Below are 11,749 nucleotides of genomic sequence, written 5' to 3'. Positions count from 1 at the left end.
TCTGTAACTGGAGCTGGGGGGGTGTCTGTAATAACTTCAAACAGACCCTCTTTCCACAGAATAGCCTCTGCATAGATAACCCAGTCCGTATAATTTTTCTTATTGAGCTTGGGAATCCCACAAGCATCCTGAAGGGCCATCATGACTCTGGCATTAGCCTTCTGCGTCATCTCTGCTGCTTTAAACAAGCTGCTTTATACAAGCTGCATCTCTGCTGCTTCAAGCCTCATTCCAAAGGCAAGTTCAAAACAGCTTTCTCTCTGCCCTAAATCATGCTGCGTCACTGTTATCAGCAGCTGCTTCAGCCCAAAAGCACTTTTAAAAGTTACTTTCGATTCCCCAGCATAGGCATAGCCGCTGCCTGTAGCCGGCAAACGGACATAAAAGTTCAAAATCCAGCCATAAAGCCATTAAATAGAAGCTGGCAGGCTGCCCGGAGCAGTAGCACATACCTCATCAATCATCTTGACGCGCAGATACCGTCCGATCCGTCCCTTTGCATTCCGATCCTTTTGCCAGCATCAGATGACTGCGTCTTTGCTCCTTTGCCAGGAGCCCGATTCGACTTCTGGGCCCATAACCAAAATGTTGATTTGTAGCATCCAAGTGCACAGCGGAATGATGAGGAATACGTGCCAACATGCTCCATATTGCTTTATTTACATTTCAAAGCTGGTAGATTACAGAAAACCATCTTGTCTCTGCCGGAGCAGAAAACTGCATCCTCTCTCCTCTGAAGCTCAGAGAGAATCACACTGTGTGAGAACAGTGAAAAACAGGAAACCAGTGTACGTCACATCCAGCCTCCCCTTTCCCGTGGGAAACATAACAGTAATGCTGTCTGTGGAATGTAAACATTGTCTTGTGACAAGCCTTTCGCTGCACAGTGAAGAGAGCAGAAACCAACAAATTATATATGTAATAAATATGCAGGTACAGTATATTTTGCCACATTGCTTCTGGGGCAGGTGATTTTTCATATGAAGAATGGGAGGATTAGACCTGACACAAATAGCACTGTGCTCCTGGTTTGAATCAGGCTCTTCCAGGGCTGTCTTTAAAGAAGCAAGAGATGCTATTCCCAAATACATCATATCTAAGTTTGGTTACTAGGGGCCATTCTCACAATTACCTCAGGAAAAGTCAGTGGGATAATGTCTTTCTGCTCTAGTAGCTTCTGACGTCCAAGCCAACTTGTCAAAGTTGACCTGGGTAAGCTTTAGGTACCGTATTTTTCCCTCTATAACACGCAGATTTTTTCTCCTAAAAAGTAAGGGGAAATGTCTGTGCGTGTTATAGAGCGAATGTGTGGTCCCTGGAGCCGTTTGTCCCAAGTGCATGGCAAAAATCAGGCAAAAATCATATTGCGTCGTCACGGAGGAGAGGAGGCTGCTGCTTTCCTGCATTCTGCCTCAGGGTCTTACTGCCCACCCTGTTCTGTTTCGGTTGCTGTTTTCTCAGACGGAACAAAGAGCAGTGAAATCCCCTCCCCTCCAGGCAACCCCTCCCCTCCAGGCAAGTAGAGAGGAAAGCAGAGCGTCCGTGGCTCCGGTGCTGCTGCTGCGTCTGGGGACTCGGCAGGCAGCGGAAAACATGCAGATGAGAGAGAGAGAGAGAGGGCTGGCTTGAGTGGGTGGGTGGACTTTTGCCTTCCTCCCCACCCCCCTTTAAACCCCTCTCCTGCATTCTTAGCCAGCTGCTTCTCCGCACACCCCTCTCGTGCTCCTTGTCCCTTCTATATTTTTCCTTCCCTCCCCACTTAAAACGTGGTTACAAAGCACGGATCCACATGGATCCTCAGGATCTTTGCATTGGGTCACCCCAAATTCACCATCAGATCACATAGCATGTCCATGGCTACAGCCTGCCCCCCAAAAATCACGTACCCACTGTTGCCTGGGGCTGCAATGGTGCAAAAACGTGGTTACAAAGCATGATCCACATGGATCCTCAGGATCTTTGCATTGGGTCAGCCCAAATTCACCATTAGAGCACGTAGCATGTCCATGGCTACAGCCTGCCCCCCCCCAAAATCACGCACCCACTGTTGCCTGGGGCTGCAATGGTGCAAAAATGTGGTTACAAAGCATGGATCTACATGGATCCTCAGGATCTTTGCATTGGGTCATCCCAAATTCACCATCAGAACACATAGCATGTCCATGGCTACAGCCTGCCCCCCAAAAATCACACACCCACTGTTGCCTGGGGCTGCAATGGTGCAAAAACGTGGTTACAAAGCATGGATCCACAGGGATTCTCAGGATTTTTGCATTGGGTCACCCCAAATTCACCATCAGATCACATGTCTGTGGCCACAGCATGAAGCACAAAAATGATACATCCACTGTTTCATTCAGAATGTTTTTTCCCTTGTTTTCCTCCTCTAAAAACGATGTGCGTGTTATGGTCAGGTGCGTGTTATAGAGCGAAAAATACGGTACATTTACCGCAAAACCTTGTTCACACTGGCATGCCAAATTGACTCTAGCAAAAAATTGTTTAAGCATGTGCCACTGGCATGCACAGCATGGGCTGACACAGGGAGAAGTCTGGCATACACTGAACCCAGATCATAGTTACTCCAGGTTGAGTCACTCATGAAAACAGGCCCTTTATACTGCATATGTATGCTTAGAGTGATGGCAAAGCAGTCTTCAGACGTTTCCATAAACAACGGATACCCAAGGAATTTGGGCCACCTTTTGTCAGTATTTCACTGGAGTGGCGCAAAAATGATCTTACTGAAGGTAAGACCCACCCAAAGGGTCTTACAATTTTGTGTGTCCCCCCCCCCCAAAGTTGCCCAAGACACACACACCCCTTTTAAGAAAAGACAAATGTTCTTAGAAAAGAGGCTGAGGGATATTCCCCTACCCTGTTTTTAACACTCTGCTACTGTGTTACATGAAACTCCCAAACAGGATCGGTTCATGAAGTTCCCTTCCTGCCCTGCCTGCTCCTCGCTATATAATCTGTAGTCAACTAACTGCTCATTTTCTTTGTCGCATTCTCCAAGCCTGTTAGCAGATGTTTACAATTCCTCGGTAAAATGTTTCCACTTGGTGTGATCACTGAATATGAATGAGGTGACATTTCTTTTTACATCACTGTTTCTTATCACAGCCAATGGCTATATTGCCAAAAGCCTGCTCTCGCTCTCTCTTTCTCTTTGCCTAGTGCCTCACTTACGATTTTTCACCTGCTTTAACTTGTCAGATTTTCTTTCCCAAGGCTACAACCTGTTTTGCTGTCTTTTCAAGTGGCTAAAGAGCCACTACTCTGACACAGAAACTTCTCTACAGTGGTCACACACAAAAACTTTCTTAGACGTTTTTAACTTTGAAGCAGCTGTGATCTACACCACTGTCTTGCTTTTGTCACAGGATGCAGGAAGCATCTATTTCCCCCAGAAAGTTGTTCATATGTCAGACTCTACATTTTCCTAATCTTCTGACTTGCATATGTTTAAGGTTAGCCTTCTTGTATCCCTTTCCTAAACATGATGGCTGTGACCCTCAGCTCCTTCATACACCTATTTTTTTGCCTTGACATTTTTTAATTCATTTATTTTAGTGATTTTTACCCAGATTGCAAAATAATTTTAAAAATACAATTACAAATGCAACAGTGTGTATGTATGTATGTGCATCTGTATATGTGTGTATACACACACTCCTACAAATGCAGCAGTAGCAGGATTTAAAGATGTACAAAAAGCCTTCAGCAGAGATAAAACAAATTGAAATTAAGAGGCAATGGAAAATAAGGTACAAACATAATATCCAGTATCTGACATGTACGGTAAATAGATGCCACATGGCCCTACCATAATTGGGGCACTGCCCCTAAAAAAGATTTTACCCAGTAGCTACCTTCTGCATTTCAGGTGTTGAGTGCAACATTTTTGCTACAGAACTCCAAACTAGATTTGGATTGGGAGGTTTGGGTTCAAATGTTTGCTCAGCCACTAACATCCTAGGTGGTATTTGACAAGTCACTATCTGCCAACCTTATTTACCTCACAGGGTTGTTGTGAGGGTCCGATGAAGTAAATAATAATAATAATAATAATAATAATAATAATAATATGCTGCCCATCTGACTGGGTTGTATCAGCCATTCTGGGTGGCTCCCAATGAAATATTAAAAGATACAACAAAACATCAACTACTGAAAACTTCCACGTACAGGACTGCCTTCAGATGTCTTCTAAAAGTCATATAATTATTTCTATGCCTTTCCTCATAAAAATAAGGGAGCACTAAAAAAATACAGTAAACTAATGAACCACATTAGATATCTTATGTTTGTAAGGACAGATTTGGTTGGGGGACACATCTTACTTCAGTAGAAACATTAAGAAATCCTTAATAACACTTTAAAAAAAATCAAGAGTCTTGTTGGATCAGATCAACAGTCCATTGAAAACAGTGTTTGGTTTTCCCTGGTGGCCAACCATTCACCCCTGGAAAGTCCACAAACAGGACATGAAGGCAATGACCTTCTCCCATTGTTGTTTTCCAGAACTGTTGCTCTGATATTTAGAAGGAAAGCGTCTTTCAGCTTGGTGGTTCAATATGCCCAGTCTTCCTGTGTGGTTGCTTTGGATTGTAACTCTGTGAGGGATAAACTACAGTGCCCAGAATTCCTTGATAGTAATGTGTTTTGAATGTGCTTTAATGATATAGTGTTTACACACACTGTGATTTCCTATTTAGCAAGTGTTATTAGGATTCCAATCACAATCTAGCATGTATTCTGGTATTTCTAACCAAGTCCTAAACATCTCATCTCTGAAGCAATAATACTTCTGTCTGCTATCACAGCCCTTAACACCCTGGTGTGTAAATAAGAATTTATTGAAGCTGGACACAATTCAAGCCGTAGTAGCTTCAAGTGTGATTACTTGTAGAAGTTTGGTGATATAATCCTTGATTGTTATTAGGTATCACATGGTTTGCAGGAAGGAGTTGGAGGGGAAGAGACCCCACAATCCAGTTCAAAATTATCCCACAGAGTTGCAGACAGTTCTCGTCTTGAGATTCAAATAGCTTTAGGTTTTGCATCTTTTTTCTGGTTAGGTTATTGACTCATTAATATGTGTATTAATCTGAGGGACTCTGTCTAGGTTTTGGCATATTTCGAGGGAGAAAAAGATTCAGGACAATCCAAAAGGCAATCTCAAGAAGAGCACCTGCCAAATAATATACTGGCAGTAGAACAGCTTGGAGCTTTATGTGTACGGAGCAATCTGCCAAACCCCAAGCAATGCATCAAATTTGCCAAAGAATTTGGCATTGGCAGTCTCATCATACACTCCAGTACTTGTTGAAAAGCATTGCTTTTCAATGCTCTTGCTCAGATCATTGAAACCAAAGTTTATGGCATGGAGAGGGAAGAGACCTTTCTGCCTTTAACACTTAAGGGAGGGAGGAGAAATGCTTTGTGATTATGGTTAATGCTTCTTTTGAAGACCCTTTTTTAAGTCAAATGAGAGGTCCAAGATGTGTGGCTATGTAACTGCAATTATATATATATATATATATATATATATATATATATATATATATATATATATATATATAATCCATATGTGATTTACTGTTCTGGAGCCTTACGGCTGTCTGTTGCTGCTGACTGCTATTTTTACCATACAGAAACATCACATCTGGACTCTCCTGGGGATATGGCCTCACTGCACTAGGAAACGGTAGATGTGATATTTTTAAGAGTTCCAAAATATCAACATTTGAAGATGCATAAGGTGGGTCATTGTTGCACAGGCATGGGAAAATACAAAACAAAAAATCAAAAAAATGATGCAAGTATCTCTTGTGATGGAAGCCTATATCTGATATCAAAAGGGTGTTTCCCGCATCTATAAAAAATGCTGTTCGTTGCCCTATTTTGACAGCCATGCCTTGTTTCTTTATAAATTTAAGGTGCAGCAGCATATCAAATATCTCCCTGGGGTGTCTTGAATACATCTTTGTGCCATCTGTAGGGTCAGTTCTCACCACATTGTTTTCATAAAGCTTTCACTGCAACCCTGCGATTGCAATTTTGTGATTTCTGGTTGCATATAATCATAGACCCATAGGTTATTGCCTCCATCTAAAAGCCCACACATGACTGCAAACACACCACCGTCTCAGTAATACTCAAGGGGCATCTCTTCTCATTTGAGGAGTGAAAACAATGTCCAATCGTTTTACTACAGCATGGCAAAATCTTTCATCCGCAGATCTTTTCCTGCTGCAATATATAAATAAAAACAATGCAGCAATCATATGTTACTGAATTGTTTTTAATACTTACTTGCATAATTCTACTGAAGGGTACAGGAAAGCCATTCTGCTGCTTTTTTGTATGGAGAACCTGAGGGACCAAGTATTTTATTGGTACAGTGGAACCTCAGTTTTCAAGCGTCTTGGAAGCTGAACAATTTGGAACCCAAATGCCAAAAACCTGAAAGTAATTGCTTCCATTTTCAAACTTGCCTCGGAAGTCGAATGGCTTCTAAGGTGCATTTTATATTTTTTGCAGCCAGCCCATTGATCCTTGGTTTTCGAACATTCCAGAAGCTGAACATTCCAGAATGGATTACGTTCGAAAACTGAGGTTCCACTGTAGTATACTGTATTAGTAATTATTTGGGCACTCACCTGTTTGATTCAGACATAAGAATCCCAGTCTGATGAACCATGGTTTATCAGACTGAGAACAAGTCAAGTGCTGACATACTTTCTCCTTGTCTCTGCGCTTCTATGCCCAGCTGCAGCAAAGCTATCTTAAGTTATTAAACCTAATCATGGTTGGAAACTGTAGTTCTGGTCTCTCTCCAAACTATGATATGAAACCAACACATAGCTCATATGGCTGGTATATTGAATTGAGACTGTTACATCTGAACTGGGCCTGTATGTGCTTTGATTATCTCTTATTTTCCCCCAGGAGTCAAGTTATGACTAATATGAAAGCAGACACAGAGGCAATTAAAACAACTGTGCCCATTTACATTATCCATATAATGTGTCCATGCCAGATTTTCATGGAAGAGTATACAACAGAAATGCACAACAATATTCTACAAACCTTAAAAATCTCAATAGTGAATCATTCCTCTTCAATATCAGCAATAATAAAGTTTCCTTGCACTTGCTGTCAAAAGGGAACTCTCTGTCTATATATTCAACAGTGGCATTGCAGAGCCACAATTCCTTCTTATGGCAGCCAGGTCATAAGGCCGCAGCATAAGAACCTAAACAGAATCCTGTGGGATTATACCAGAGGCACTATCTGGTCCAGCATCCTTTTCCCCCACCGTGGCTACCCATATGCTTTTGGGAAGACTGCAGGAAATCACAAGTTGATGGGATGCAGAAAGAAGAGGATAAAACCTGCAACACTTAAACAACCCTTGACAGAATATGCCTGCTCAAAAAGCAAAGAAGAATATTATCATACACAAGCCCAGCTGTTTGGGTTTTAAAATTTAGCAAGTTTTTATAGACTAGGCCAGAACTCCACAGCAACTAGTGAGGTAATGAAAAGGGAGGCATGAGAAATCAAACAAATCTTTCCTCACAAAGCATATGTACCTCTATAGCACAGGATTGTACTTGCAAGCATTCAGTGGGGCTACAATATTGGGGGTTTTTACCTATCAGTGAGATGCAGCACTGCAAATCACATCTGAGATTCCTTTCAGATACTTTATGTGTTGCAGAGTGCAGCAGAAGATAGTCTGCCATGAGAGCCCCACTAATCAAAGTCCCACTGAGAGCTCTGTGAATTGTGGCCCCCCTGTTGGTTCTCTGCTTTCTTTTTTATAGGGAACTTCAGCCCAAAGCAACTTGAACCCAGTTCTCCTGCCCCCAAGTCCAATGCACCGGGCTAGTTAGCAGACCATTTATTTCTTTACTTTATGTTTTGATTGTATATTAAGTTCACAGAGAGAGTTATGCCCAGGTCATCCCTTTCCTTGTTAGCATACTGGCCAAGTAGAGGTCTAAATGAATTAGGTTCGCTGACAGAGTTACCGTTTTGAGCTTTACAGAGAGACAGTTCTGAGCACTTCCTTCAAAAAAAAAGTGGACAGATCTGATCCCAGGTGCCAAACACTGCTATTTGACTATTGAACTCCAACACAAGTATCTATGAATAGTCTGAATTGACAAGTGCAAAAAAAAAAAAGTACTCCAAGATGCAGTGACCTTCCAGTGTTTCCTTTATGTTGTTTTTTTTTTTCTCCTCTTCATCCTAATCATCAGTCTGAAATGTGTGGTTTATCTCCAGTGTACTGGCCCAACTGACAAAAACACTGTCATTTGCTTGCTCATCTTCCATTTTACTAGCCCCTGCAGCTTTGATTCACAGTTCAAATTGCTGTTTGAACCTTTTCCAGATATCCTCAGCATTCCCCATAATTTTTAAGGCTGATGGGGGATTTACACGCTGCAATCACACAAACTCGGCAGCAGCAGCCATTTTTATTTTACCTTTCCCCTTGCTGCAGTCAGCACTGGGCTCCTTGAATGTTTTGAACTGAGCGTGCTGTACGTTCTGTTCGCGATACAAGCACGGCGCAGCATTTCAGGGGCATGTTAGCTAAGGTAAGCTTTAGATAATTTAGTTACTTAGGGCTACATAATGTCCTGGTTACTGGCATGGGGAAACCAGAAGCATTAAGCTGTCCCAGCTACACATACAATGCAGCGAGGAAAGTGCCATTGTAGCTTATTTCTTTCCAGAGTCACAAACATATTTTTTCCCTGAGAACCTCCAGGGGCTGTATTACAAGATACTGCCCTTAGATTCCACTACATTACACACACACACACACACACACACACACACAGAGAGAGAGAGAGAGAGAGAGAGAGAGAGAGAGAGAGAGAGAGAGAGAGATCTTTAATTTAGCCCTTAACTATAAATGACTTTTGCCAAGGCATAAAAATGTATCTTAGATGTATTCTCTGCTTGCCACCATGGAGCACAGAATTGGAAGGGACCATGAGGGTTGTCTAGTCCAGCCTCCTGCAATGCAGGAATCTTTAGTACAAATGTAGGAGAAAGGCAGAAAGAAGAAGAAAAATCCAAGCAGGCTTGATGCTTATCACTAAGTGCTTTCTAGTGCAGTATATGAGACAAGTCAAAACTTCTTGACAAAAGTGCATCGAAAGATGGGTTTGCATTTGATTCCTTTGTACTGGCATCATTCATATACTCCTGCAACATTTTAATTTTATTCATTTCTGTATTTATGGTGCTGACTGGCCAAAATGATCACATCCAGAGGATGTTAAAATTCCTTTTCACAAACTCTGCTCCCTGCTTAGTGATAAATGAGTGGAGGGGAGCAGAACTTGCGACATCTCACACCCGCTCTCCCTCCACTGAGTGTGGACAGCTGCAACGGGTGGGTGTTGAGGGTGAGGCCAGTCCCCTTTCCCCTTTCAGGTATTTCTGAAGATCGCTACAAAACAGTTTCAGCCGCATAGCTTGTACACATTACTCTTGTGTGAGCTTAAGTATCACATGTGTAGTACATGTTTGCTTTTTTATGACTGTGCCAAACCGTTTTCGGTGATGACTGGGGTGGGCAGTGTGGGCTTCATCACATATAATGGTGTGCATCAATAGGAGTTTCCATAAGACTAATAACATTCTGGGAGGGAGCGGGAAGAGGATTTCTATACCTCCTTAAGCAAAATATCAATATTTTCAGGTGCAAAAGGGGGGAGCAAAAGCAGTTTTGATGAGGCTGCTGAAATTATGTGTGCTCCCCCCTCCCTTTTTTTTTTTTTTTTGCAGACCCTTAAGCACCATGCAAATGGTACTTTCACAGCAGCTATTGCAGCAGCATGTGGGATCCCAGTGGAGCTTTCATCATCTTCTTGCCTAATATTAGCAGTCTCAAACCAAGGACTCTGGCAGTCAGGCCCAGGCGTATGTGGGAATGCATTTCCCACAATAAAACCCATAATAAATCATTCTGGAATCTTTGGCACTTGTCTCCCTTTTCAAGAAGCCTGAGTGCTATCCCGCTTGGAGCAGTGCAGTGGTTCTTTCCAACTGCTTTTGAAAATAGGACCTTTCTTGTTTGTGTTGGATGCTTGCAGCTTGTTGTGAACTGTCCGCTCCCTGGGAGGAGTCAGAGGGCAGCCAAAACAAGTCACAATAGTGGGAAGTTTTTCCTCCTGTGAACAAGATAGGGACTGATCCTCCCTGCTGCTTGTCCTGAATATACATGCTTCTGGTGACTAACATTCTGCACTGCTAATAATATATACTGCATGTTGCCAACTGACCAGAGGGAGAAAACCCAAAGCAAATGGGCTGCCTGCTCTTGTGTCTATAAGAGCAGCTTCATCTGTTACATTTCAGAACCCAGAGATAATGATTGTCAGTTTCACCACCTAATCTTTATAGACGGAACTGCTGCAGAAGGCACAGAGGCTAGTGTGGAGACGTTGGCCACCCAATCTGGTATCAGAGTATGTCTATTTAGTTACACAGCACCATGAAGGCCCTAGTCAAGCTGCAATGCTATACCCACTTATTTGGAAGTAAACCCTACTGAACACAAGACTTACATCTGAAAAGACAAGCATAGGATTGCACTGTGACTGGACACCAATTAAAAGCACCTATAGTATATTATACGCAAAGACAAAAATGAAAGTCATTTTTGTTTGCCTTTTATTCTGATTCAATGTTTTATTCTTTTCATAGGCAATCATTTATTGTAACATCCAGAAATGGGTTTTTTCTCTATTAAAAAAACAACAACAAAGATAAGGGGGAAAAGAGAGATAGAGATCCAGATTAGAAGTTGTGCTATAAGTGGTGAAATGTTCTGATCTGTCTCCCTGAAATCAGTCCATCGTTCAGCTGATAGAAGGTGATGCATACTTCAGGTTGTTTCCAGGACAGCTACTTAATAGTTGGGAAACTGAAACTTATCTTATGGCATGCTGAATGCCTTCTGTTATCTAAAAGTGTCATGCAATCAAAGTCCAAGTTCATGAATAAAATGTCTCTGATCATTCCAAAGCAGCATTTCATATGGATGGCTTTTTAAAATGATACAAAACATGTCAGACAAGCATGCCTGCTTTGGAAGGAACTAATAAAGTGAATGGGTGCTTTTCTTTTTAAAATTGTGATTTACTTTGCTTTTAAATTATTCTTTTCATAACTTTGAGTCATTACAACCATAGAAGGCAACATTATACACATTTCTGTGTCTGATCCTAACTTTTCCAGCTCTTGAGTTTTTCCAGCTCTTGAGTTTTGCACCATGCAGCAACTCCTTCAAGAGATTTCTAAACTTCCTCCATAGCAAAAACACACTACAAAAAGTGACTACAGTGGTACCTCGGGTTAAGTACTTAATTCGTTCTGGAGGTCCATTCTTAACCTGAAACTGTTCTTAACCTGAAGCACCACTTTAGTTAATGGGGCTTCCCACTGCCGCTGCCGCACGATTTCTGTTCTCATCCTGAAGCAAAGTTCTTAACCTGAGGTACTATTTCTGGGTTAGCAGAGACTGTAACCTGAAGCATCTGTAACCTGAAGCGTATGTAACCCAAGGTACCACTGTACTTATATCCAATCGGAATCAACTGAGAATGCCCTTTGGACCATACCAGCTCTGTCCTAAATCCATACCATGAAGATGTTCAGAGCAGTATGCTTGGTGACTGTCCCACAATCACACCAGTTCACCCAGTGAAGGCTT

The 11,749-nt window shown here is 42.0% G+C and overlaps 1 long non-coding RNA gene across 1 annotated transcript; it reads left to right on the top strand.

Moving 5' to 3' along the window:
* Positions 1-1,697: 1,697 nt before the first annotated feature.
* LOC307216188 lies at positions 1,698-2,472 on the top strand. Its single transcript, XR_013838987.1, has 2 exons — positions 1,698-1,849; positions 2,173-2,472. It is a non-coding gene; the product is annotated as an uncharacterized lncRNA (long non-coding RNA).
* Positions 2,473-11,749: the final 9,277 nt, after the last annotated feature.

Source organism: Podarcis cretensis, assembly GCF_951804945.1.
Source record: "Podarcis cretensis genome assembly, chromosome: 5".
Classification (NCBI taxonomy): domain Eukaryota; kingdom Metazoa; phylum Chordata; class Lepidosauria; order Squamata; family Lacertidae; genus Podarcis; species Podarcis cretensis.
The sequence above is the reverse complement of the archived record's forward strand: the minus strand, read 5'-3'. Positions and strand labels throughout refer to the sequence as shown.